This window comes from Aquila chrysaetos, chromosome 24, assembly GCF_900496995.4.
Source record: "Aquila chrysaetos chrysaetos chromosome 24, bAquChr1.4, whole genome shotgun sequence".
Classification (NCBI taxonomy): Eukaryota; Metazoa; Chordata; class Aves; order Accipitriformes; family Accipitridae; genus Aquila; species Aquila chrysaetos.
In genome coordinates this window covers 16,521,337-16,547,210 of record NC_044027.1, presented here as the reverse complement: position 1 = coordinate 16,547,210, position 25,874 = coordinate 16,521,337, and the positions used below count along the sequence as shown (strand labels likewise).

At 50.0% G+C, this 25,874-nt stretch overlaps 1 long non-coding RNA gene across 2 annotated transcripts; it reads right to left on the bottom strand.

Moving 5' to 3' along the window:
* Nucleotides 1-598: 598 nt before the first annotated feature.
* LOC115335489 lies at nt 599-8,208 on the bottom strand. Of its 2 annotated transcripts, none has more exons than XR_003921442.2 (2): nt 7,983-8,208; nt 599-2,946 (listed from the first exon to the last, which is right to left on the bottom strand). It is a non-coding gene; the product is annotated as an uncharacterized LOC115335489 (long non-coding RNA). The 2 variants fall into 2 exon arrangements; XR_003921443.2 differs by having other exon boundaries at nt 599-2,943.
* Between the last annotated feature and the right edge of the window lie 17,666 nt (nt 8,209-25,874).

The window sequence follows — 25,874 nt, the reverse complement described above, 5'->3', positions numbered from 1 at the left end:
GGGGAGGTGGTGGGGTACCGCGGGGCAGCGTGGCCCCGGGGGGCTGCTCTGGGAGCGGGGGCTCGGAGGAAGGATGCTAAGGGCAGGTGGGAAACATTTTGCCGCTTGTGGTCAAAGCAGACACCCAGGGGAGGGATGCTGAGAGGAAAAGAAAGGTTTCACTTGCCTGTTTTTAAGGCAAAAAGGGGGTTGGGTTTTTTGAATCGACATCTTGCTTCAAAAGTCTCTAAGGTTTTGTTTCAAGGGCATAAATGTTAAGAACCTCAAAAGCAGAAGGAAGGGTGTTGGTTTTTTAAGCCAGCAAAATGTTTCAGTGGGCTTGAAATGAAAAGGTTTCCGACATATTGCTTGGGAAGAAATTTTGAAAATTTTTTCAATTCCAGTCAACCTGCAGCAAATGCTTCTTCTTTCCAGTTGTTTGGAAATGGCAGCATATAAAAAAAAAAACCACACATATATAGCTCTATTTTCTCTGAGCCTTAAAAAGTCTCCCTCTAGATATTTTGAATATAATCTGTTGAGGATGGGGGAATGAAACTGGGATAAAAAACCTTAGCCAAGACTGCAAAATAATTAAATGAGCATTTAACCAAGATCATTATTTTCCACAATTTTTATTTATATGCTAGATTGGATACAATGGTCTTGAATATTGTTCCACACTATTACCGTGTTATAAATTATTTGAGCAAAGCATAGCAAGGCATCATAATGTAATATATTTTTATAGTGCCATAAAGTAATTACGCACCAGACAACAAAATCCTACAGAAGTGACATATTTTATGCTTAAATTATAATTACATTAAAAGTATCTCTTCCATTCGACGTTTATAGAGCGCACACAACTGCTGTCAGTCGGCCTGTGAACAAAGAGGATCCCTCATTGAGAGCAGGGCTGGGCTAGGGAGATGCAGCTGGGAAATATTCCCTAAATTTTGGCATTTTCAGAATGTTTCTGACAATCTTTGCTACCTATCAGTAGCCAAGCTCAGAGTAATGTAACTATTTCTTGGGTTGATTTTTCCTGCTGTCTGGTTGAGCCTGTAGATAAAGTCCCACCTAGGAAAAGTAATGCAATGTAATGGTGTCCCAAGAGTTAGAGTGGGGTTTTTTCCCTTTGGTTCACCTCTCCTGGACATAAGGAATGGGTGAATTAATTGCCTAAGTTAAAATTTGCACCTCTGCAGCCTCAGCTACAAGGAAATACAACCTCCCTCAATCGCAACCTCAAGCCATCTTCTCCCAAGACCATTTTTCTACTCATCTTGCAATGTTCTGGGGACTAATGCAGTCCAGAAGAGAGCATAACATCCTAAAATTTGCACTTGGAGCCAAGGGTGCCTGTTCTTCGGTGGGAAGAGCCTGGAGCCATGGATTTTTTGCCTCGAAGCCAGAGGGGTTGCAGCCCACAGGAAAAGTCTACACCTCTCCAAAAGCGGCATAGTGATTTTTCTTAGTGGCTGGTGTCTGGTTTGCTTTAAAACTGACCAGGAAGCTTAGGGCAGCAATGCAGAGAGGGGTCGTTAATCCAAGGAAGCTGCAGAAGGAGTGGGACGAGCAATGAGGCAGCGATGGCCCCATGGCTGTCCTCATGCCAGGACACCCTTCTGGGAGCAGCCCAGAGGATGGACAAGCGGCAGCTCTGCGGTGAGGACATGTGGGAGCAAATCTCAACCTCAGGAGGGCTCAGCATGTGCAAAGCAGTCGTTTTGGGGGGGGGGGGGGGGGGGGGGGGGATAATGGCTCGAGTCTGCAAGGAAATGGCTTCTGTGGTTTCAGCCCAGCTTTTCTGGGAAAGTGCCCAGCTCCCACCTCGCGACTCTTGGCTCTATCTGCATGACTCAGGCATGCACACAGACTCCCAAAGGTGGGTGTTCACCATCCTTTAAAGGAGGTGACATCTTCTTAAAGGTGTGACAGGGATCGTAACGGGCAACACAGCGAGGGGCAACGGTTAGAAGAGAGGATGGAGGATGCCATGCCTGGCTTTCCTTCCACGTCATGGGACCTCTAGAAGTTACTTTGCTGCTACATGCCTCAGTTTCCCCATCCGTGTGGGAGCTATGCATGAAGGGAAGGAGTACAGGATCAGGCCTGAGACATTAACACTGTGCAAATACTGCCACACTCAGGAACGGTGTGAAGATACATGAAGTCCCCTTCCAAAGGCATCAAAACCAACAAAACCTATGTTATAAATGAGGGCAGTTAAAATAAGGTTTTGTGAAGGCTGCATTTGTCTGTCTCTATTTCTGTCTCTACCCCACACTATCTGTCTATTTCTCTGTCTATCTATCTATCTATGGATGTCCTGCTTGTGAAATAGCTGCACTCTTCCAGAGCTGACAACCCTTTAGAACAAATCCATACTACGATAGTTGGTGTTTTGCTAGAGAAAGGTCACTTAAGCTATTTGTATGACAGAGCCGAAGCCAACTCAATATCCTTCCTGTCTTGACATCCTTTTTCATGTTGAAGCCCTTTCTGGAAGCGCACAGAGGAAAAGCACAGAACAATCACTAGAAATATCTGCCTTTACTTCCCCCTCCTGTGCCATATCCTTCAATGTCCCACCGCCCAGGGGTTATACTTGCTGGATTCCATGCTGAAAGAAGAAGAAATGGCTCTTAAATCATGTCTACACATCGCCGCTCTCTGGGTTTATTCAACAAACAGCAATGTCTCCCAGTGTGTGGGCGCACTCCTTAAGAAGTCGGCCAACCCGGGTAGCTCAGAGCAGAGCAGCGACGGTTCGCAAGTCTTGCCTGGCTGCTGCGGTTTCCTTGCTCTGGGGTCTTTGTCGTGACATGCCTGGACGAGGTGACACACACCTGCACAAACTGGGAGGCCCTCCGCTCCATCAGCCTCCTTGTGCTTCCTCCGGCATGGAGCTCTTCTCGGGAACATACGCTGAGAGCAAGAGCAGTGATGCTGCAGGCTCTGCTGGAAGATGCAGGAGGGAGGAGAGGGCAGGGGTTAAATTCAGGCCTTGGAGAGCTGAAATATTCCAAACATAAGGCGGATGTGGCACTTCCCAGACTGCATGTAAATCAGAGACACATGCTCCCTCTGCTATGGCAGCACATGTGCACTGTGTATTTGGAGGACCCACGTTGTCTTCTTTTTTCTATTTCAACCCACCAGGACTGAAAAGAGTTTGCTCCAGCTCTATGTTGCACTATACCATGGGGTCTCTCTCCCCCAAGGACTGACGGCATGAAAGCTACCTTCAATTTTTTGACCAAAAAGGACTCGGCAGTGCCCTTTTGAAATGAGCTCCAGATCCCCCACCAGCCCCGGAGCTTTCTCTCCCTCTGAACCCTGCCAGGAGCAACTCAACATCAGGAAACTATTCGAGGGACTGTTCCACATTAGCCACAATCCAATTATTAGCCGCAGCCTGATGAGGTCTTCCCGCGTCCCTTCCCGGACCGTGACGATGCCGTCTGTGGCACTGGGCGGGTTGGAGGTGACCAGCCGTTCCCCTGCCCTGGGGACAGCAGGGTTAGTGGGCAGCGCATGAAGGGGCACGTGCCGAGGTCCGTGCCTCCAGCTGTTTGCACAAGCCCAAGTTTGCATCGTCTCGCTGGCAGCAGTGTCCTCGGGGTGAAGTCCGGTGCTACGCTGTCAGCGGGCAAAGGGCACGGGCACTGTGGAGCACTTTTAGCAGCCAGAGGATCAAAGGAGAACAGAAGTCCAGGGAGGACAGACATACATGGCCAGGGTGGTGAAAGGGCTTTCATGCACTGGACATGGGCAGCTCCCTGGAAAGCTCCACGGTGCACAGGGCTGGGTGCAAGGTCGGTCTAGCTTCCTTCTTAGGTGTCTCCTCTGGGTATTTTGCAAAGCAGATACTCTTTACTGGCTTAAGCCAGCCTTGGCTTCGTGCCGGGACCTGTGGCTGTGGTCAACGCAGGGTTGAGCCACCACTAACAAACGCAGCCTGCTGACCATCTGCCCCCACACAGCCCCCAGCAGCTGAGTGTGACTTGCAAGGCACCTCACCCACCACACGGCTCTTACTCTCATCCTCCATGTCTCCCTGGGTCCTTTCTTGCTCGATTGCAATTTAGCTTTTGCTGAAATTCGCCCCTCTGTTCAGCACCCAGCCCAGCGCCAGGGCAGGCTCTCTGGCAGGGACCAAGGCACGGGCGACAGCAATCTGTAAGTGGGATTTGGGGTCCTGGGGAAGGTCCTCCCTGCCATTCTGCCTTGCATCTTTACTCTGAGTTTTGCGTTGGTAAAGCAGGAAAACAGCACTGCAGGCAGTGCGTTTCTGCAGGGTTATTAGTCTGCTCAGCTGGTTATAGTCACTTAGCCTCCAAACCTCCAGCATTACAGCAGCACTTGAGGCATGCAATAATCTGTCATAAGCGCAACATCTGCCGTACCACCCTGAAAGCATATATTTTTGACTAGCATCTACTCTATGACCAGAGCAGAGTGAGGATTGGGCCAGCTCTGCATTGAAGTGGCCTTGTGTCACCCAGGAGAGGTTGGGCCATGTTGCTGTGCCCACTCAGAGAGCCATCAGCCAGATGTGATTTGTACAGTGATGCTTAAGCACCTATGCTAAAGCTTTCTTAGTTTTCCTTCCTTTCCAGTGCCCCCAGCCTAGCCAAGCTGATGGCAGGGATGAAGGAGGTGGCTGAGATGCTGGGGATGAAACCTGCTGTCTCCTGGCACGCGAGTCCTGTGTCCCCAGTGACTGATTCACCCTGACCCACCTCTGCCCCAGGGCAGCCCTGTGACACTGCCGGCTGCCAGGCTGCTGGACTGCCCGGCAAGATTTGGTACCCAGCTGCACACAAGCATCCTCCTCCGGCAGAAGGAGAAGGGCATAAAGACAGAAAATGGACCTGGATCCAGCAGCCAATTCTCCCCAGTCCCAGAGGGGCAGAGGGACTGGGCTAACTGGCCAGCTTAACAGGTGATGGGTGCTAGGAGGCTCACACTGGACAAGTACAGATAGCAAAAGCCACCCTAGAGAGGATGCAAAAAGGCTGTTTGCAGCCATATGCTGGCTTGCTTTTCCCTGCTAGATTCAGACAGAGGTTTTTCTCCCTGTCGAACCCAGGACTGATAGAAAAGGACCCACCCAGAGCAACCCCCACCGCATTTTTTGGCTCTGTGATGCCCATGCCCATCCCACAGCCGAAGCCCACAGACAAACCCAGGGAGTTTGAAGCCGCTGGGGCTTGCCCAGCTGGAGGGGGTGTTTCTGAACCCACTCACAGCATCGCGCTGCGGGAAAAACAGCCGAGGAGGGCTGGGATGGAGAGGGCTGGGGGAGGCAAGAAAACCAAAACAGAAACAAAGCTCGAAGGGAGGGAGGGGGGTTTTCATCCCCAGGTGAGGCAAGGCAGGGAGGAGGAATGCTTTCCTCGGAATCCACTGGGCCTCGAGCCACGAATGCACCCACAGCCTGAGCCCCCGGGGGGGCTGCCTTCGCCCCTGAGAGCACAGGCTTACAGCGTCCCGGCCGGCTCAGCGGCCGTGGCACATCGCATCGATCCCTGCTCAGCAGGCAGCTCGAAACGCAGCAGCTTTGGAGGGAGAGCAGCGGGGAGGTGGGGAGGAGGGAGCGGGGGGTCCCCATTCTGCAGCCCCCACCATCCCGGGGAGCTCTGCAAACTTGCCTGCCCAGCCCAGCAGCAGCAGCGAAAGCAGGCGACCACGTACCACGAAACCTGGCAGCAGCACAGCCGATGCTTTCCTCCCACTCAAGACAAATCAGCCTTTATCTCCCGGCTAAGTGGGCAAGAGGTGCCTCTTCAGACGATGACTGTGCTCGCTGCAGAGAGCCGGGAGCGCAAGGCATGTCACGGGCAGGACCTACAATGGCTCTTTGTAAGGGGTTTTGAGGAAGCTGCAAGCCCAGGAAAACAGAACAGGTTTGGCTTACAGGCTGAGCAGAGACCAAAATCCTCCCAGGAGCAATTATCAGGGGATCTGAGTGTAAGAAAATCCCCAGCTCCCCCTGACCCCCTCAATTTGCATGTGAGGACAGGCTCACCTGCGAGGACACAGGTAAAAGAGCGAGAACCGTTCAGTGAGTGCTCCTGGGGACGCTGCTGGTGGCAGATGTGTTGATTGAAAGTCCTGCCAGCATGGCCATTCATCTTCCTATGGCAACACAAAAATATGTTGCAGGGAAGGACTAACTTCTGCTTAATTTGGAGCTGGAAAAGATCACACTCCTTTAGATGTCTTGGAAGCATATTGATTTGACTGTCATGGTCCTAGGCTGTCGTGCTGTGTCAAAGCAAGATGTTCTGATAAAACTGAAGCAAAGGATATGTTGAATTTTCCCTTCAGGAAAAGAATTCCCAGGACTGTGATTTTCATCCTGGCTTGGGAGCGAAGGAGACTGCCCTGCCTCCCTTTCCCATGGGACAGGGATGTTTTCTTCTCTTTTCCAAGCCCTTGTCCTCAAGACCTTACTTCTGATATTCTGGATTTAGTCTTCCCAGAGGGGTCAGGTTTATTCATAACCAGGGATGCCAGAAGGCCTTTTTACTAGTATCGTAATTATAATTGAAATGTCTGTAGAATCAGGACTCCAGAGAGAGTAGAGACTGAAGAGGAGCCCCAAATGCCTCAGGACCCTTGAGGAAATGAGGAGATCTAGCACACGAATTTGGAGACCCATGGATAAGCCATAAAAGCCCTCCTTAGTTCTATTCTGCATCATGCTTATGACCGTAATACCAAACCAGAGCTCCCACAGGGAGGCCGTATAGGAGCATCAAAACAAATGGTGGTGAATGGAGAAACATCTCCCACCTGCTGCTGTCAAAGGCCTTTTCTCCTGTAAGTGCAGCAATACGGACTCAGAGACTGAGTCCAATCACTGCAGCTCGGCAGCTTTAGCTAACAGACACATCTTGAGTCACAGGATGGCTTTCTATTTCTATTTTCTATTTCCATTTTCTATTTCCTTGCAGGCCAGTTTGTATTGGTACAAGATTTTGTCACGCACACTCTTTAACAGATGTCTGTGTTGAGGCACTTCACGGCCGTGCCGCCTACATCTCCTGCTGTGCAGGAGGTTTCTATGTCCACCTGCGTGCATGAGTGATGAAGCAGGAGAACGTGCACAGCCATGTCCAAGGCTCGCTTAGGTTGGTGCCAGGCTGTAAGAACAGGCTCCAAAGCGTGGCATCTCTTGATGGATATCCAAAGCAGACTATTTCCAGAACACGCCTACCTGTTTCAGCATCAGTCCCCAAATTTGGATCATTCAACCTCCCACATCAATACCTGTGAAACAAGATCCTTAGCCCTCTTCCCACCCGCCTGTAATGTATCTGGTACTGGGATGACCTCAGGTATAAACTGGTGAATTGGGACATCTGTTTGCTGTTTGTAACGCACTCACAGCCCAGAAATGTAACTGAACTTTGCTCGTGGCATCAGATCCACCACTGCGTCCCAAGAGGTTTTGTGGTCTCTTCAATCCCATGTTCAGATCTACAACCCAATGTGCAATGGTTGACCTAAATGGTCTTGAAGGGCTTAGAGATATTTGGACACAAGCAACACTCCGGCAATGCCAAGAACTAGCTTCACTCTGAAATGTGCAAAAGCTACTTCTGCGTGACTCCTGCCAAGAGACCAATAATCCCATCTGTAAAGCCGGGGCCAAGCCAGCCCAAGCCAGGGAAGCTACGGCCCTTTTTCATTTCAGAGCAGCAAGAAGGTTTTGCATGAAAGAAGCAGATTTCAAAATGAATATGTTTAGAAGAAAGAATACGCCATCGTGGGAACCCACTGCTCAGGGCAGGTGAAATTTGCCCCACGTGGCTGCCCAAAAGGGGAAAGGTGCCAAAAAGAGGAAAGATTTAAGGTTACTTCTTTAGAAACTGAGGAAATGTAGGTGATCCTCGGTAAAAGCAACCCAGGCTTCTGTGCGTGCTGCTTCCATTCTCAGCAGAAAGAAAAGATGCAGCAAATTAGGGGTTTATTTTAAACCTTACCTCCTGGCTCTTCTGCTCCTCGTTCAATAGAGTCACGCTCCTGATTTACACCATTTCCGAGGGAGCCTTGCTCTTGGAAGTGGATCTGGAGAAGCTTTTCCAGATACCCAGGTGGATTGGGTCCTCTGGCAGGGACAAAGCCCTCTCTTTCCAAAGGCAAAGTCCAAACATGGAGCTAGGGCTGGGAAGTGGGTCTGGGATTTGGTTGTGAAATATATGCATGACTTGTACATGGGGCTTATTCCCTGCTCCCTGCCTGGCTCCTGCCTGGAAATGAGCTGGATCCATGCACACAGAAACTGCTCAGTCCTCCTCTGGCAGCTTTCCCCATGGAAGGAAAAGGATAAAAAATAAAAAAAATATTATTTTTAAAACAGTCTGAAAGGCAAGAGCTCTGCTGAGATCAGGTTAAAAACATATTTCAGGCTCAGTCCTCCTCCCTCCCCCAGAACCAGCAGAAGGGCTTCCATTTTGGTACTCAGTACAGAGGGAGAATTACCCTGACATGCAAACACATTCGTTTCAGAGACCTCCTTTTGCTGGTCCTTCCTTCCACAGCTCCAAGGCTGCCTGCATGGAAACTGCCATTATACTGACGTCGCCTGGATCCGAAATCTACTTAGACAGTGCCAGTCTGCTGCCAGTCCCACCACGTATACCCCAACCCCTCCAGAAGCGAGGTGAAGTACCCTCAGGAGGCAGAGCCCTGGGCTAGGACATGGGGGTGGCCTTGCCCACCACCTCGCTGGACCATTCCAGGTGACCTTTTGCAACTCATTTTTCCCACTTACTAGAAGTCAGCATCGATGCTTAGGTCTTTGCAAAGTGCTTTGAGTTCTACAAATTCACAAGTGCCAGTGCAAAGCAGATACTATTAAAAGCAGGGTTACTTCTGGCCCAAGAACTGCAGCTGAATGTTTGGATTTTGATTCAGCCACTCATGCAACCATCAGTTAAACTTTAAGCAATGTACAGAAATCCTGTTGGCTTCCATGAGACCAAAGGACACATCTGAAGTGAAGTGTGGGGTTAAACCAGGCTTTCCAAAGGAGTCTGATTGAGTTAAACATTCAACTCCTGATGAAACAGGATGTGGGCACCTGCCCGAATCCCTAAACCTTTTCTGAAAACAGGATGTGAAGGTAACATTGCTTTACCTGGATAAATGACTTGAAGAGTTTTATGCCCAGCTTGGCCCGTCTTTCCCAAAACGTCATGTTTTCCATTAAAGGGAGCCATTCAGGAAATGAATAACTCTGAGCCTTCACAAATGTTGAAGCCATGTAAATAAGGACGGGTGCCCGACAGTGCCAGTAGTTTTGTGTTAGTGGCTCATCCCTGACAACGGTAGAGTGGCTCCTGATCCCACGGTGACACCGGGAGTGCCTCGTGATTTTGCAGAGCATTTGAGAACTTGAGCTTTATTCTGCTCAAGCAATCCTCATCTTGAAAATGAGGTTATGGAGAATCCACTGAAAATCCCTTTGCATTTCCTTAGCACTGAGGAAATGAGTGAGATCAACTGCAAACTCTTGCAGCGAGCATGCCTTGCCAGAAATATTTGTGCTTGGACCAGCAAAGCCAACCTTCCCAGGCTGGCTTGGGAGACCAGACATTTTGCTATTCGACTCCAAGGGAAAATGTTGCCAGCTGCCAGCATTTAAACCAGCAATGTTACTTCTGAGCACAAAATCAGCCAGGCAAGGCATTGTGACGGGGAGACAGAAGGGGAGAAAGGAGGACATGGACTCGGTACAGAAACCACCACGCCGAGAAACCCAGCTGTGGCACCGAGCTAGAACATGCCCGGGGGTGAAGCCAGATGATATCAAGCCATTGGGACTGTTCGCTTCATATTACTGCCGTCCTTCACCCATTACTTGTCCTAGGAAAGGGGGCAGAACGTGCTAATGTTATTGCTTGTGATTGCCTGACCCTGCTCCTAGTCTGACAGCCTGGAGCAGACTGACCCATGGTGTGACTGTACGTCCCACGCTCTGCTCTGGGTATCTGGACATTGCACTGGCACATTGACTCAATCTCACCTAGGTACTGAGGATGAACTCGGGTTGAATTACTTTGAAAGATGATTGGTTTTTTTCATGGGGTCCATCAGCGTGATTGCTCCCACATCACACGCTCGTCCTCTCTCTGCCTTTTCCCCACTCCCCTTGGCGCTTCCAGAAGCAACAAGGTGAAAGCAGATGTTGGCCGCTTGCAAGACTTTTCTTTCTGAGCCAGGCAAAAGTGACTTCGATTTTCCATGCTGTTCTAGCAGACTTTTCAGACTGAATGCATAAGTGGATATGGCTAATGGTGAATTTACCAAATGAGTTGGGAGCTATAGAGCCATACATATATATGGATATCAAATGTCTGATTCAAGCAAATATCCCATGACTGTTCTTCATAAAAACAAGAATTTATACATGAAAAATTGTTAACATCAGTATGTTTCCTACAAAGAGAAAGTTTCATAGAGGTTGGGTTTCGTGGGCGTACGTTGCCTACATTTCAAAATCTGCCCACAAATGTTTTCTGTCTTAAACACATCAAAAACTTCCCAGCAAAAAGTGACAGAGTGTATCTCGCTGCAGTCAGAAATGTGATTGCATCATATGTAGACATATCCAGGCTAGCCTTAAGCTAATTAGCTCCAATCTCCATAGCAGCATTGCTTGAACAAAGCTGTAAGAGACCCAGGGCACGTATCCGGGTAGTTTCATGATGGGGAGGTCCATGCCACAGAGGCTGGAGTTCCCTGGGAGGCCATGCTGATGCCACCTTGAACATTTCCCTGTACTTCAGGGAAAATTCTTCCAGTTCTCCAAACATTAAAATATCATTTGGGAAAATATTCCAAATTTACTTTCAAAACTGAAAACAAAAATTAAAAAATGAAATCTCGAATGCCTTCCTAAATAAAAAATAAGAGCTTTAAATTTTATTTTACTTCAGGGGATGTCTTGATTTAATATTTTTTTACATAATTTGATGACATGAAAGAAATTTTAGTGCGTAATAGAAGCACCGTTGCTAACGAACATGTCGTAACATAACGTGGCATGTCAGTCTGTGGTGGAACAGGTGGAAGTTTAATACTCACAGCACTGCTGCCTGGCACTGGCTGAAGCCTTCTACCCCAGCTTCCTTGCAAAGCGTAGGTTAACGGCAAGACAAGAACCTGCAGACGGGGTCCTGTGGCACTGCAAGCTGCAGCTGAAGGCTCACGGTGCCAATGGCCGAGGAAGACGCTCCGAAGATGCTGCTGCGTGCGGGGAGCGGTGCTGGACCTGAGTCTGAAACCCAGTGCAGCAGCAGCCTCCAAGTGCTTTGTTACACAGTTAATATGAACGAAAAACTCCCACTGTCTCCAGCCAATTGTAATTCAATTGTAAAAAATTTGCTTCGGGTGGCAATTTGGCATCTGCTTTCATCTCACCCCTGCACTGAGGGATTGCAGGCAATGTTAACGAGTGGCTGATTTTGCACACAGTGGGCCAGGTCCTCTGCTCATACAAAGCAGAGGAAGCACCGTTAAATGTGAAGAAACTCTGTCAGAAACCAGCCGAGGAACTGAGCCTTGGGTGTCAGTCCTTCCAATCAACTTCCCTCGGTTGCAACAGCAGCTTAAAGCTGCAAATTTTGGGCTGCAGCCTGGACAGGTCGCGGGGTTGCTGTTTGCCTCCACAGCCCCTTTAAACGTCCGCTCTCGTGCCGTGTTATCGCTCTGGCATTCCAGAGTGCTGAGCCCTGGCCTCAAGCAGCCAGAGGAATATGCTCCCCAAGCACTAATTCCTTCCTTTTCCCCAGAAGAAGCCCACGGGATGGCTCCTGTTGTGCAACGAGGATGCACTGGTCTCCTGCCAGTCCCCAGATCCAAGCTCTGGGCTTGGTCCCCCCAGTGCCTCCAGCTCCACAGCATGAGCTGGGTGATGGGACCACCATGCTTCAGCCGTGGTGGGACTGGGACAAGCCCAGGGTGAAGAAGGGCTACAGGACTTGGTGCTGCTGGAGGGCAGCAGCCTCCTCCACCCCATGGGTGCCCAGGTTTGCATCAGCTCAGCCAGAGGCAGAATTGGGACCTGGTCTGGGGCAGATGTGCCACATCTCGGGTCCTCGCTCCTATTATTCCCACTGATTTTGAGGACAAAAAGGAAGGTTTCTCCGCACGGAGGGCAGCTCCGCTGTGGGTCTCCTCGCCGCAGGGCAAAGCTGCAGCAGAGTTTCAGTGTGGACTGAATTCACAAAGGATAATAAGAAACTGTACACACACAAGAGCAATAGTTAAAAAAATAAAGATGTGGGGAAGAGATAGAAAAGCTTCAGGATGAAAACCAGGCTAATTGCTTGGGTTAGGAGGAGGCTCAACCACATCTGCTTACTGCAGGGGTTTTTGCCGCTTCTTCAGCTGCAGTCGCTGTTGGAGAAAGGCTTTGGGACTAACCAAGCTGGTGAATCATGCCAGGCGAGCTCCAAAGGAGCCAGCGAGCTTTTCCAGAGTCTTTTTTGTTGACAAGAACGTTGTGCTGACAAAACAGCCCATTTTCCCCAGTCTAACCTCCTCCTTATCCGCCATCCGTTACAGGAGTGTTGGCTGACACGGGATTGTGGCAGACGCAGATTATTAAGTTGTTGACAGAAAGCTCATCCACTTTGAACAGTTATCATCGCGGGGAGCATCCACCACACAGGCTGCTCCTGACAGACTCTCTCATCAGCCAGATGCCATGTGTAGGGAAGCCTCCTTGAGACGCATGCCCCCATTTTCCCTCTTAATGTATTTAAATGAGTTTCCCAGCAGTGTCACGGCTGATTAGGCCTGCAGAGCAATTTATGAGGGGACACAGCAACAAATAGGCCTGGAAACCCTTCTTACCTGTCCTCCAGATGAGTACCTCTCTGCAAGGGAATAGGTATGGAGGTAGGACGGGGATTAATTTGGGTGAATGCTGTTGTGACTGTTGTCCTAATGAACAGGGAGAGGAAGGAGGAGTGCTGGAGCATGTGTTTATGGATGGGGAAAATCATCAGGACAGACCTGCACCTTGCCAAAACCTCTGTTTTACCGATTTTGGTACGAGGCTACTGATTGCACCAAGTGGCTGAAAGCCATGCCAAAGGCCAGGATTAGAAGCCAAAGCACTGTTTGGTGCTTTTTTCCTGAGTTTACTATATTTGTGCCCTCCTGGAAACGGTGCTCAATGATAACAGGTTTAGTGGATGTGCTTGGCCATCTGGGCAACCTCTCAGAGCAGGGTCAGAAGGAAGGATAGAAAAGAGCAGGGCAGGAGGAGGAAGATTTTGGTGAAATGTCCTCATTCCTGCTCCTCTGCCTGCTGGGGCACAGCACTCCCTCCCCGCTGCTTTGCTATCCAGGCAGCTCATCTGCTAATCACAAGGCAGCAGCAAGAACACCCCAAGCCCACGATGAAGCAGTGGAAAACTCAAGGTTTCACTTTGAAGTCTGCCTGAAAGATGAAAAGTCTTAATCAAAGCCACAGGCATGTAAAACAGCAGACTCTAAAACAATTGGGCACTCCAGCCTTCTTAGGTAATTGCAAATGGGAGGATTACTGTGGCACGGGTAGTCAAATGTGTATAAGCTTTAATGTAACTGGAAGAGGACACAGGCAGTGAGAGCACGGCAATGCAGACTGGAGCACAGACCATACAAGACTTGCTGGAAAGTCCAAGTCCTTTACTTCATTTCCCTATGTTAAGGGTTTTCAAAAGGCCTCTGCCTGCAAGGCTGAAGAAGACTTTTAAAAGGTTTTAAAGTGGTCATTGCTGGTGGGATGGGGACAGGACTGGACATAGGCTTCATAAGAGAATCGTCTTCCCAGTGCCCTTAGGACAATGTGCCAGGGAACAAGGGACAACCACAATATCCAGATGGGTCAGACCAGTGCAAAAGGCTGCAGAAATCAGGAGGGATGGAGAGGAGAGGGCTTGCTACAGGCCGAGCTCTCGCTGGGCTCCAGCAACACGCTTGCTTCTTGCACTCAGTGCTTGAAAAGAAAACATCAGAGCTGGAAGAGGGTGGCCTGGGCCACCGGCTCAGATGATGATGTGGGGATGCTGGAGCAGAACCCAAATATGCCCTTTTCTCATTGCAGCATTTGTGTCACGTTGGCTCCCAGCAATTCACAACCACGCTCCATGTGCAACGACACGCACACGTGAGCAAGAGCTTCTGGCGCAGGGAGGTTTCTGCCATTGAAATTGTGCTTTTTCCCTGATTGGAAAAGCTAATTAGTAATTAGAGAGGAAGGAGCATCACATCAAGTAGATTTGCAGGTTCTTTTCTAGCCCATTGGGTTTGCAGAGAGCAATGGGCAGCTTCTGCTGTGAGCCAGAGGAGGGGAGCAGGGGGATGGACGAAGAACAGGATCGTCTTTAAGAATGAAGAGGACATGAGACAAAATGTTCTTGCTCAATGTTGTAAACAACCCTAAAGTGTTTTGAAAGACTCTGTCAATATAAATTACAGACAAACAAGACGCTGGAATTGCAAAAGAAGAACCCAGCTGGAGAAAGGCTGCTCACAGAGTGCCTTGCCGCCATCCACCTCAGACACTCAATAGCGCTGGCACCGCTCTCCTCTGCCCTCACACATTCTTCTCTATTCTTCCCCCTCTCGCACGGAGGAGATGCATCAAATGGTCTGTGCGAGATGAGTGCATTAAAGCATCCTCCAGAGCCAGCTCCTGTGGCCTTGTGAGCAGAAGGAATTTACCAGCAGAGCTCTTTGCGCAGTGTTTTCCTGCTGCAAATATTTCGGGATAATTCCCTGCACAAGCCCCCCCTGTGGTGTAGGTTTGTAAGGTTTGCTCAGCGGTGTCTGTGTCCCTGCTCCTTCCCCGCGGGCAGCTCATCCCCATCCCCACAGGGCAGCAGATCACGGAGCTCTTTGCATTCGCCATGGGGTAAACGTGCACTTCGGCCACGGCCAGGGAGCAGCTGCTGTGCCATAAATTCACACCGTAGGTTACCTCGTGTTAACTTTCTCATGTGGCCGTACCTGCTCCTGGGATGGCAGCCAGAGCTCTGTGAGAAATAGCCATGGCAGTGCCTGCCTGACTCAGCTCGGGTAGCAGACAGCCCTGGCAGTAACGCTGGCAAAAAAAAGCCCAAACCAGAGTAATGCTGTTCTCTTCACCACGGCCTGGAGTGACTTGAGCTTGCAGGAAAGGTGGTGCACACTCCCCGAGTGCATCGGGGTTCGATGATGGAGAGAAGTGTGCTCACACCCATACAGTTCATGCTTTGGTACAGGTTGGGGCCAAAAATCCCTTTCTGGGGGTGTGTTAACCCTCTCCCAAAGAGATCAATTGAAAAAACCCCTTCCAGGGGCTGTTGGTGTGGCGAGCTCCCAGTCCAGCCCCAGCACCAGCCCTCTTCCCATCAGGGCTCTGGTGGTAAATCTCAGGAGGATTTTAATGATACCAATGGGAGTTACATCTCCAAAACCTCTCTGGATCTGAGCCTAAATTACCAAAACAAAAGCTCCAAAGCCCACCGCAGCCCCTCAAATTGTCTGTTTGCACCTCTGACATTTTAATCTGGTACCTAACGAGGAAGACAGATGAAAGAGATGAAAAACAGGAACTCCTGCACCCAAAGACTTTCTACCAGTTCCTGATACTACCCTGTGAATGGCATGAATTAGAGCTCTGCACTTTTTCTTTGCTGTTTAAAGCACAGATGTCTAAGTAGAGCTCCAGGAAGAGAGCTGCGCCTGGTGCGGAGCCACGGCATGCACGTGGTGATGGTTTAAAGCCATATGGGATTTCCACCGGGCCCTACTGTACCTGAGCCCCAAGTTCAGAGCAAGGGGAGTCCTGCCGCGTCCCCCGTCTGGAGGGGCGGCTTTACCAGCTACATAAATAAACCGGAGTGGCTTCATCCACCACTGAAATACTAACATGGCCAGCATGGCAGTAAGCCAAGCAGAGAGATAATATTTTTCTTAGATATTAGCCTAGTATGAAATCAGAGCAGAAGTATACTCAAAGAAAGTCTTGACAGGGAATAATGAGAGTTTCAGGTGGGCTTTTAAAATTTAACTAGAAAGCTGAGAAAATAATGAATTCTAACAATCCTCCCTATGATTAAAGGGTCTCAGCACTACCCCCTGGTGCGGCACCGGTAGGAAGTGCTTTTCAGAAGGATTTAGTGGTTATCTCTGCTTCTGCTTACATTACGGGAGGCTCCAGGAAAGCCCGGAGCTCGCTGGTCCTTTAGCAGCGGTGAGCCCAGCTCTGCCAATGGCACCGGTGCCCACCGAGCCCTGCCCCGGCACGGAGGTCACCGTGGGGCTGGGGGAGCCGGCAGGGCTGCCCTTGGACCAGGGCTCCTGCAGTTTGCCGGAGCCGCAGGGCTTTGGAGCGGAGCCTGAGCCTCCCCAAGGAGGAGAAATCAAAGCCAGACCAGGATTCAAGCAAGGACCGGAGAGAAGGTCTTCTCCACATGCATATCGCTGTCGCTCAGTCGGCTCTGCCTCCACTTGGGGCTAAAAATACCTCGCCGAGACACTGACGGGGATCCCGGAGCAGAGCTGGGGTGACAGCCTGACCCAGGGATGGAGGGCTGGGGGAGGCAAAGGCAAAACAGGGAAACCACCCATTTTCACTGCCACCAAGATGCCAGCGATGATCCCATGTAGTGGCATCGCTCCGCGGCTAGCCCGCGAGGAGCATTTTGGCTGCCGTCTCTCCCTGTCAGCCTGCAGAAACATGAGACGATGGACGGTTTGCAGGAGCAGAACTAACAAGCCAACAAATCAGGCCGCTGCCATCTCCTCCGCCCCTCTCTGTCTGGTTCAATAACAGCCGATGGGGGAGGCTCCCAGAACTGCTGAATGGCTCGATAACCAGGAGCCAAAAACATTCAAAACCACACGTCTAAATTAATTCATCCCAAAGCATCCGCAGACAGCAAAGGAGGGGGGGGGGTGGTGAGGGAGGAGGTGGAGGAAAAGAAACAGAAGAAGGAGAAATGACTTGGCCTCTTTTCAAGCCCTTTCTAAAAATGCTGAAAGAGTTTGGCAATACTAATAAAAACCCTGTACAGCAGTTGCCCTAATTTCTCCGAGCTACATCACTGAGATGCAGGCGACAGGATGGCTGTGGCATGTAAAATAAGGGCTGAAAAGGAAGAGGAAAGGGTTTGGAGGTGCTGGATGTCAAAATGACAGTGACAGGCTGGAGTCTGGCAGGATGGAGAGAGAGACCCAGGGCGGCCAAGCCTCTGGAGCCCCACTCGGATGACTCCCGGCTCTGTCTCTGATCCTCCACAGCTCACCCCAAATCCCCTCCCAGGTTTTCGTGCCGTAAGCCACTCTCCATGCATGAGGCTCAGCCTAGCGCGCTCAGCCGACCACCTCGAGAATGACAGAGGCGGATTATAACATCATATAAAGGAAGCATGCGATGTAAGACTGTCTGCTGGAATGAAATTCAACAGAGCTTCAATGAGAGGCGAGCAAGCACAAAAGCAAAGAGTTAGGATTCAGAGCGAGGGACCCCAGCAGCCAGGCAGGCTGCTTGCCTGTAATGCGGCGCAGGGAACATTTTTTCTTCAAACAGTGTGAAATCCGTACAGGAGAAAAGTTTGAGATCATGCCAACTCAGCCTTCGAACCCCCTCCTAGGGAAGCGAGGGCTGAGGAAGCACTGTGAGATTCCTGCAGGCATGGCCGGTGTGGCCAAGGTTTTCTGAAGTGCTACCAAAGCTGCATTTGGGGCTTAATTTCTATGAAGAACTGTTTGTCACTCCAGAGCAGCACCAGCGGCATGCTGTGTGGTCATACTCAGCTCATCATGGCCAAAGAGGGATGCTTTGGGGTGCCTTTGAAGCTGACTTCATCAATTAAAAGCCCTGGAAACAAGGTCCCTCGGGAATTTCAAGCTCAATACCTTATATTTTAGGTTTCCAACATTAAACATCATGTTAGTAATGGAGTTTAGACGACTCCATTCCTGGAGGTGTAATCTCAGACTGCTGGCTGGTTTTCCCAGCTATAGAACGATGGCATTTCTAGGGCAGTGGTAGACCCGGGTACCTGTTAGGGGTTGCTAATTTGAAAGGCTAGCATTGATGTTAGCAACACAACATTTAAGGACTGCAGCCCATCAGACCACCAGAACAAGCAAGGTCAAAACCATTTTTGAGTCATCTCATCGAGTCTTACAGGGATATATATAAATAATTGTACAGGCTAAAGCTAACGACTGAATGCAAACACTCCCACTGCTGCAGAACTTGGTGACATTCATCCAAAAGGTCAGTTTTCTCACGATGGTATTTGCATTCTCCATCTACATACATTAGAAGGAAAGCAAAGGAACTGAAAGAGGCACATGAATGGCCTGGAAATGCTGACAGGTCTCTGGTTTGAATAGGGCCTTGCATTTATTGTCATCCCTTTAACTATTAAAGCTGAGCAACAAAGCACCTCCTGGGGTCTTGGGTCTTTTACTCCCTCTGACCAAGAACCCCTTAGGGTGAGGAAAACACACTTGTGTGGGTCCAGGAGCCCCAGGAGAGCAAGCTGGGACATTGAGGCTGCTATATAAGACCATGCCCTGCTCCAGCTGGGGCTTGGTTTCTGGGAAGATGCTGGAAAGTCTTCTAGGGACCAGTAGAGAATGGGACTTCTCTCTTGGGGCTACTTTAACTCAAGAAAGGGGGGTTTGGAAGAAGAAAACTGTGAACTCAAGCTCTATTAGGGCATGTAGCATTTTTAGGGTGCCCCTCATCTCAGTAATAGTTGAGGGCAATTGAAGATTGCAGAGGGAAACTCACAGCCTCCGGGCAGGGGACCACTGGATCCGCATCTGACGCCAGGCCGGCTGTCTCCAGTTGGGATGAGCGAGAAACAGAGCTTTTCTGTCTTTCAGAGCTGATGTTTGTTATCTGGGGAGTGCGGGGAGGGAAGAGGTGTTAGGAAATCTCTCTGACTCAGTCTTAAAACTTGCTCAATCAAAACGTCCACTGCAATGTAGTGTGCTACATCTGAGGGTTTTCTTCCTCTGAGCCCTACCCCAGCTGCAGAAGAAGATATGGCTCCAAAAGTTTAAATCTCCAGCTAATTGTAGATGGACTGTCCTATTAGTCTCCAAGCTTGCATCAGTTAAACCTTGTTTCTCTGTGGTACAGAACATAGGAGACACCTCTACCAGTGAAGACAGGCTTAGTCAGAGCATTTTTGAAGCCTGGGGCTTGCTGTACTAAATGACTGTTCTTAATGCAGTTTCTGCTGATGTCTGAGGCATCTTGGACAGCAGAACGCATCTTTTTAATCAAAAAGAAAAAGGCTGCGGTGTACACAAACCCGGTGAGCCATGTCCTCAAAGTCTGATGAAGAATCAAAATCAGATAACCCTCCTCCTTGCTCACCAGAACAGGCTAGCACGCTGGCTTGTTGCACCGACTGTATGTGAGTTTGAAGTCCCAGTTAGGATTTTAACCACAGTGGATGGTTGAGAAGAAAGGAAAGACCCTCCAGATCAGGCAAACCTGGAACATGGGCTGTGCTATAATAGATGAGACTGATGGTGGGGTCTGGCTTGCTCCTCTCACAGGTACCGGAGGCTTTGAAGCATCTCCTAATGCATCTTTATGAGACTGTGACCATGGGGAAGACATCCTGCCCTGGCTTTGGGAGGTGTCTGCTCTAAGCCCTCGGCTAGGGGAAACCGTCAATAAAGACTCAAAATAGGAAATGCCTTAAAAAAAATTTAGGGGGAAAACTTTGCTGATCTTATCAGAGGGGAAACGGGAATCGGACTTTTGGGAGGAGACATTTCCCACCCCGGAGGGCTGCCAAGCCACCCTGTGCTGCAGCAGAGCCCCGACAGCGGCAGTGTGCAGGATGCAGGAGAAGGCTTCTGTGACATTTCTTTCAAAAATAGAGCAGGGGTTACCCTTTCTTTCAAAACTCCTCCCAGGAAGGAGCCACCCTCTCCCCAGCGCCTCATCATCCAGTTGCTCTGTGCACGTTAACCCCAGGCTCAGCACCGCCAGAGGGTCCAGCCTGGCTCTTCCCTGTGCATCGGGGCTGTGTTCACGAGGCGCTCCTGGGGGAGCAGGTCCCACTTCTCCTGATGGTGGCTTCCCACATGGTCCCAAAAAGTTCAAGGTAACACCGGGGAAAAGTGGGGATTCGACCATCTATCTTAATAAGGGGGTGCTCCCCTGCACTCCAGCCCTTAGCAGGGCTCTAAGGCACAAGACCGTCCACAGCTTATGGTAGAAGAGGAGCTATAGCAGAAATTTTAGGAGGAACACCAGATCCCTGCAAGTCGTCAGCGTGAGACAACCCCATGCTGCTCAGTTCTCTCAAGACAGATGTTTCCAGGTGTGGCCAGCCCAGACCATCAGGCAGCTGGGCTACCTCACGGGCAAAACGATGACACATTCAGAAGTTTGGTGCCCAGAGGGTTACGTACCAGTTCAGCAGGGAGGTGAAGGGTGGCCATTTGGCAGATTACAAGTGGCAAAGTCCCACAAGTCCCCTTTAACAGGCTGAAGATTGTTTTGTGGATCCAGGCCATCTCTGCTCCTGGGTTTGCGCCTGTTTAAAAATCAATAAAATAATACTGGGCTTCTGGAGGGTGTTGTGATACTCTGTGGATGTGGCTGGAGCGTTTTTAAGTTTCTCCTCTGGAAAGAGCTCTGCAAGTGCAAATTGAAATTGCTGTTAACCTTTTCCTGGGTTGTGCACAGACCAGTTTCACTCTAGCATCCAGGGGATTCAAGCTAAGATCAAGGGTCTCTTCTGCAAGGTAACAAAACATGGTCTAAGGCCATGTTCAGATGGATTTGTCACCCAAAGAAAAGGAAATGGGGAAAGAAGAATTCGTGAGAAACCCTATTGAATGAGAGAGGAGATGGGGGAACCAAAACTGCAGCCAGACAAGGAGCTGAGATTTTACCTCTACTCTCCAGAGTCCCAGCCCAGAGCTCTGCTCTCCTGAGCATCCGTCCTGGTGCTGCTGATGCTCCTCGCTCTGTGGGAGGGATTGCATCTACTGCAGCTACATTACCTGCAGGGCATGCAGGCTAATTACCAGCCACAGACTCCCGCAAATGGCTCTACCATAGAAAAGTGTTATTGACTGCATAAGAGTGCAGGAAAATGGCCCGATCTCTGCTAAGGTAACCTCCTTTTTCTAAATGGTTAATCTCCAACATTAGAGCTAGTGTGTTAAAGGAGGTTTAGGACAATTTAATAGCTCATAAAACTTTATGGTCCCAGTTGAAATTGGAGTGATAACTCTGGAGTGCAAAGCTATACTTTGCTAAATGTCTCCCTTAGATTTTTTATTTTATTTTATTATTGGAAACTTAACATCTGCTACAGCAAAATAAAACGGAACAATTTTCACTGTTGAGAGACGTGAGCATTCTGCTTCTCTTCATTCTGTTTATATGTTTATTGCTTAAAACTTGGGCGACGATATTATCCTTGTTTATTAAGATTTCAATCACTTCAAGGAAGGGAGAGATAAAATAAGCCAAAATGGACCCATGATCAATTTAACCTGTGAGCAGAATAGAAACCAAGAGGATGCTAAATCGTAGACATCAATATTGTCTGGAGTCTTTTTAAATTTCAATTAATTATATGGTTCCTTGGCCAAATTTTGTCTGTAACAGTGCGATATAAAGCAACATGCAAATCGTCATGAAAAGGGAAATGGGAAGGCTCTGGGAGGCGTTTGACCTCTAACAGTCCCCGTCTTAGTACAAGGTGCGGCAGTGCCTCAGTTTCCCCAGATGTCAAATGCTGGTGACTCCTCCCGAGTAGACACCTACAGCCAAAAGGCTCGTCCCAAAGGTTAAGTATCATTGCTGCACTGGGCGGTAAAGCTGGCCCTGGTAAATGCCTACATCTTTGGCAGAACGTGCTCTTCATAAGTCCCAGCATTGGAGGATTCTTTGTAATGCCCAAAGTATTTTTTTTTTCCTCCAACAAGTACCTATTTGCTATTCGTTCCCAATTCTTTTCAGCATAAATCTCAGTTCACACTTTCAGGCCACATATTTAAGGGGAAAAATATGTTTCTAAAAGAGCCATATGAGAAATGAACCGGTGACTTATGAAGCCAGAACAGCCAGAGCGTGAGCAGCGATTCACACGGAAAATGAAATGAAAATGTTAGTGAACTCCAGCGAAGGGTGCTCCAGCGGGGAGAGGGCCAGCGCAGCCCAGCACAGGCTCCTGCACAGCCCATCTTTGCTCCCTGGGGCATATTAAAGGAAGTTTGGGATTTATTCAAAGGTCCTTGTGTAGCAGCCAGCTTAACTCGGTCCGAGTACCAGAGCAGGGCTGCTGAGAGCCTGGAGGTCTGTTTGGTTTTCTTATTTGGTGTCCCTTGCCCAGCACACTGCTCAGTGCTTCATCACCTGCACTCCCTGGTAATGACTGGGTGCTCCTGGAGCGCAGAGTGGCAAGCTTTCCCCCTGTTGCCAGCGGTCCCCCAGAGAGGCTTCTCTATAATTTTGTGTATTTAATTGCCACTTGGAACATAAGGAAACTGTTTTGGCACAGACCTGACAAGAGCAGGACATTGTGTACAGGCTTGAAAGGGCTCGTTCCTCCCTGACAAGCCGCAGCTCTGGTATGTCCCCGTACGGGCTGGACGGTATGTCCACGTCGGGCTGCATGGCTGGGCTCGGCGTGGGAGGACACGAGTGGGCGAGCCACTCGTCTTGAAGAGTCGGTTCCTCCACTTTCCCCTGACGTGCTTTCCCAGGCAGATGGTGGCATGCACAGATGTCCCCATTCCTTTTAATTCCTCCCCAGTTTCTCCTCGCGCAGAAGCGCGCAGCTTCCCTGCCTGTCAGCTGCTGGCTGTGCGCAGGGCAGCTTTGCACGGGCGCTTTCCCGGAGAGTCCATGATTCAGCAAATACCGGGGCAGCGGGTGAAGAGTTAAAGAGCCTCTTGTTAAGTTGCCCCCAGGGATCCCTTCCCAAGCTTCAGTCTTGGCCTTTGCTGAAAGATTTCCTTCTTCCATGAGATGCCATTTAGGCCATTAGGGGATCTTTTGCAGGGAATAATGCCTATCCCTTACATGTGGTCCCCTTAATTAGTAATTAGGATAATGCAATATTGAAAAAGCAAGGCACAAATTTAATTAGTTGTGTTTTATTAGAGTAACTAAGGAGAAGGCCCCCGGACTCCACTGGAGGAAAGAGATCAATACCGAACATCTATTTTCACTAGAAAACAATCGCAGCTGACGGCTGTCTGCGGAGCCCGGCGTGGCGTGATGGAGCGGCTGCCCACCGCAGCGATCCCTGCCCACCAAAGGGGAAGGGGAAGCACAGGGCCTGGTAAATAAATGATCGATACCTCCAGAGAGTATCTGTGTATTCTCAGTTAACGTTACAGAGCAGCTAATAGGAGCTGACACATAGCTATAGGGAGATGGCTTCCATTGCTCAATTAACTAATTATCTTTTAAGCTATTCTGACTCAAATGGGAAATAATGGCAGAGGAGCTTGGCTTTTCCATCTGTTTTCCTTTTTGGCGAGTCGGTCGGTCTGTTTTGCGAGCAAGCCCCTTCCCGCTGCCGCCCTCTCATCCCCCGGCACCGACCCGGCACGGCGGCACGGTGGCACGGCCGCGCGTGCGCGGCGTCTCCCCGCACATCTGCTGGGAGCAGCCACCGTGTTCCTTCCATCCCGGTCCTCCCCGCTCCCTCCGCAGAGGCTCGCCGCACACCTCCGTGGGGTGCTTGGCATGCCTCCACGCTACCGAGACAAAATAACAGGTTTGTTTGCTCTGCAAACCCTTCTCATGGAGATATTGCGAGACGTGTTTCCTCTTCAGCAGGGCTGGTGTGCACACAATCTTGCCTTTATTTACGTGCTTTCTTCTTACTATGAAAACCTCCCATCTGGGCACACGTACATCATGTTATATCGGTGCCAGTGAGTCAATAAGTGCCATATCTTTGCATGACTTAATAAAGCCACCAGACAGTTTCCAGTCTACCTTTTCCAACCTCTGCCTCTGTTCCATAATTGTTAGCTAGCCTTCCTGCACTTCATCAAGTACCGAGAGCAGGGCCCTGCTGTGCGAGGAACTGTACAAGTACGTGGTAAGATAAAAGGACTGCATGCAGGCACTTGTAGCTCAGATAGGAAGATAAAGGCTGGAAGAAAAGAATTATTCTTGTCTAATTTAGTTGAGGGAGGAGTAAAAGGGTTGCTGAGGGATGCAGAGAGCAGTGATGGCCACCACTCTGAGGGTCCCAGGCCAGCGCAGTGGCCACAAGGGCAGCCGAGAGCCGGCAGCACGATGCCGAGCTGTGCAAAAAATTAGACTCAAAACCACGTGGGCTTGAACGGAGGTCAGTCTTCAAAAAAAAACCAAACAAAAAACCAATGGGAAAGATAAAATGTGAACCCACACCCATTTCTCAACCTGGATGCTCGAGCCACCCCAGCGGATGCTGCCTCGGTCCCTGCGGGAGAGGGGATGCAGCGACACAAAGGGACACAGGCTGTGAACCCAGCCTCCCCGTGGGCTGGTGGAAGCGGAGCCTTTCACGATATTTAATGTTCTCCGGTGCGATTTCGTATATAGAGATCAGTCAGGCTTTGATAAGATCATAGCAGGAGGACAGGAGGAAATTGCAGTCTTGCCCAATGCTTGATCTTATGCTGCTGAACTTGCTGTATCTGGGACATTATAGTCCAGCCTTAATAGCATCATATTAAGCTGAGACAATGCAGCCCTGTGACCTTGCGATGCTTGATAGCCATATGTGCTATTTTAATGAAAAATTGGGACTTAAGTAAATGGCCGCCCATCGGCAGAGGGCTGTTAACGGGATCTCGCTCCGAGCGAAGCCCGGGCCGGGGGTAGGGCAGGGGAAGGGAATTGGGATGTAATAGCCATAATCATCCCTCACTGAATGACCTTCCGCCTCCTCTGATCATGGTGCATGATGCTCACGGAGAGGCAACCCCAACAGGACCACCACCCCGCCGGGCTGGACCCGGGGCTGTTGGGCTCTGCCGCTGGCTCTGCCTTCGACGTGCGCCCGAATTTGGTGACGGGCCTCGGTTTCCCACCCCGCCGGAGCCGAACAAGCCGCTGCTGCCACATCACTTGGACGCGTTAAGGACAAAACACAACCGGATTCCCAGGCGTTCCCCCTCGCTCCGCTCCAGCCTCCCCCGGCGAGCGGGGACTCGGGGCGGACACCCCTTCCAGGCACACGCACTGGTTTCCTCCCCCAACAAATTGAAGCTGTAAATATTGATAGCCTTCTCTTCCAGGGCTTTTTAATGCCCTCTGATACTTAGAAACTATTAAGCGCACCCATCATTACTAACCTGCGAAGTAAATGCGTCCTAATGGGCAGGCGAGCTACGCTGGCCCCAACAAATCATTTCTAATGAATAGCACCTGGCACATCCATCACCCTTAAATGCCAAAGCAAATCCATCTGCGTTAGCCACTGAAAAGAGCCAGGCAGATCTCGCCCTCCCTTTCTTCCCAAGGTAGGGGAGGGTTTGGCTTGTAACACGTAAGTGTGACTGTTTCCAATCTTTTCCCATTCCTGCAGTCAGGATCTTCAAGGCGCATTTCTCAATAGCCGGGCTGCTCCCGCACACAATGGCGAGAGGTCTCTGGCAGCGGCATGAAAGGTTTTAAATAGAAACCAGCGTTTCTCCCTCGCGCGCACACAATGCTTCCCTGACCCTTTCCCGACCTCACCCTCAAATCTGGGGTTCACAGCCCCAGCCTTGAACCCGGCTCTGTTTTTTCATGTTTGGCCTCTCTATTTCCTGAGGTCAGGCAGCCCACCGCTCCATTAGCATGAAGCAACTCAGGGCTCATTTGCCAAAACTGACATCCTGGGAAA